The sequence below is a fragment of the Myotis davidii genome, unplaced genomic scaffold, assembly GCF_000327345.1.
Source record: "Myotis davidii unplaced genomic scaffold, ASM32734v1 scaffold135, whole genome shotgun sequence".
NCBI classification, from domain to species: Eukaryota; Metazoa; Chordata; class Mammalia; order Chiroptera; family Vespertilionidae; genus Myotis; species Myotis davidii.
The window spans coordinates 7,778,574-7,781,167 of NW_006289813.1; the positions used below are offsets into that span (position 1 = coordinate 7,778,574).

Sequence of the window (2,594 nt, forward strand, 5' to 3'; positions counted from 1 at the left end):
TGGAGCAAGCATTTGGTCAGAGTGGAGCATCACAGTGGGCAAAGGTGTGAGCATTTCATTCTCAAACTGACATTTGTGTGTCCAGAGACTCTACCATCCTTGACTGTAGCACAGAGACTCACAGTGGCCAGTGACATGTGCTGACTATCCTCGGAGATTAATGTAACCTGTCCCCAAAGCACAACATTACATAGGAAAAGCATGTACAAGGATTGGGTATAGAGAGCAACAGCAACAAAGGAGGAAAAAGATCTTAGCACAATTTCTGGAAGGTACTATAAATAATTTTAAAAAATAATTTATGAGGTGAAATTAACATAACATAAAATTAACCATTTTAGAACAAACCGTTTAGTGGCATTTAGTAACATTTACAATGCTGTGAAACCACCTCTATCTAGTTTCAGAACATTTATGTCACCTCAAAGTAAACCCCCACACCTGTTAAGCAGTTTCCCCCGATTCCACCCTTTCCCAGCACTAATGTGCTCTCTGTCTGTGGATTTATCTACTCTGAATATTTCATGTAAATGGAATCATACACTATGTGACTCTTTGAGTTGTGTTAAAATACATGTAACATGGAGCTGCCACAGAGCCACTGGACCTGCCCGCCCTACTATGGCCGAGAGCAACGGGGACACGGTGAAGATGCTGCACAAGAAGGGCCCCATAGCTGCACATGCCAAGTCCAGGCAGGCCATCTTAGTGGCTCAGAGAAGAGGAGATGTGGAAGCTTCCACAAAATGGGCTGCCGGCCAGAACAAACAGCATTCGATTACCAAGAACATGCCAAGCGGGACCAGGAGACTGAGGAGCTGCACCACAACTGGGTGACCCTGGAGGTCAGCAGGGTGATCCACAGGGCCAGGGACTGATGCAGAAGGATCTGGGGATGAAAATCAGTGAGAAGCCACAGGTCATTGCAGACTATAAGAGTGGACAGGCCATTTATAATAATCAACTTCTGAGCATATTTGAGAGAGCCATCAACCTCGAGCTCCAAGGCAAGGACATTGGGAAGTCGATTGAGAAGGGGCCAAGGGCAATATGAACACAAAGCCTCGAAATCAGTGCATTCTGGTTGATCTCATCTGGCTGTTCCCCATGACCACCGGCAACCAGCATGGGTCTCTTCATGTGGAAGAGTAGAACACAGAGTATCAGTCCTGCCTAGGAACCGCCTCTACCTGAACCTGCTGTCAAACACATACCCTGCAACTTTGCTGAATCCATTTATTAGCCCTAGTAGGTTTTTTTGTAGATTCTTTGGGATTTTCTATATATAAGATCATCTGCAAAAAGAGAGAGTTTTACTTCTTCATTTCTAATTTGAGTGCTTCATTCTCAGTTTTCCTCCCCAGACTTTGTTCATAGACGACACATTTCTCAGTGCTCGTTGGTTTTAAATTTAAATACTGTCAGTGAATCAGCATGTGAGATGGGAGAACAGCGCCCCCGCCCCGGGAAGAGAGGGGCTTTGGACAGCACTGACCAGAGAACCTAGGTGCATGTTCTAACCACACACCTCTGTTTCCCCAAATGTCCCTGGATGCAGGCACATGATCTCTACATCCTCACAACTTGCCCATGTCCACACATCTCTGCACTGTTTTCCACCATCACTCTGTATTTGCTGCCATTATTTACGGAATTCCTGCCAGATCCTTGTGAGAGCTCAGCAAGCCTGATCATGCCTTCTGCAGTTGACACACTGTCCTGAAAGGGTTCAGAGGTCAAATAATTTACTAGTGACTAATAAAAATTCCTCACTCAGCCCTGGCCAGTATGGTTTCAGTGGTTGGAGCTTCCCTCCCTTCTACTCTCTCTGAATATCAATGGAAAAATATCTTTGGGATGAGGATTAACAACAAAAATCAATCTCTCTCTCTCTCTCTCTCTCTCACTGGAATCGAATGTGTGACCCTTCAATCCACAGGCCAACGCTCTACCCACTAAGCCAAACCAACCAATCTGCACTCTTCTCCTCTCTCTCTCTCTCTCTCTCTCTCTCTCTCTCTCTCTCTCTCTCTCTCTCGGCACAAGGCAGAGGGTTTGGAATCCATACCAAATGGAGGGGAAAACAACTCTACTTGGACACAGAGCAGTCCAGGTAAGACCCTAGAGGCTTGAAATAGTGTACAAGTTCAGGAATTATGTGTTCCAAGGATGGAAGTATTAGTTTTGGGTGAAGATCCAAAGTATTGTGATAGGACAAAGTTCACTCTTACCCCTTTTTTTTCCTGGTAGATTCAGCTGAGACCAGTGTTTGAGGTTAAAGCACTCACATTTGCCTCTTGTTGATCACTGAGAGGGAAAGAATTCCAGAGGGCCCCTGTAGTTAAATTGTGAAATCCCTACATGTGGAGAGAGAAGAGGAGAATATGTCATTTTTTTCCATGTCTCTAATATTCAGAAATATTCCCCTGAGAAAATTGGGGAGAAGAGACAGGGAATAAGGTTATGGGTGCCTAGCTGCTGATAAGCCTTCTCAAACTCTAAAAGAATCATAGGATAGCTCCCTGTGGACTAAGAGGCATCTCTGGTCAGCCTCGGTCTTGAAGAATGTCTTCGCTTAATAGTCCTTTTCCAGT

General features: G+C 44.9%; 1 pseudogene; it reads left to right on the top strand.

Annotated features, from left to right (window-relative positions):
• The first annotated feature begins 575 nt into the window (after positions 1–575).
• LOC102758747 lies at positions 576–1,176 on the top strand (annotated as a pseudogene).
• Positions 1,177–2,594: the final 1,418 nt, after the last annotated feature.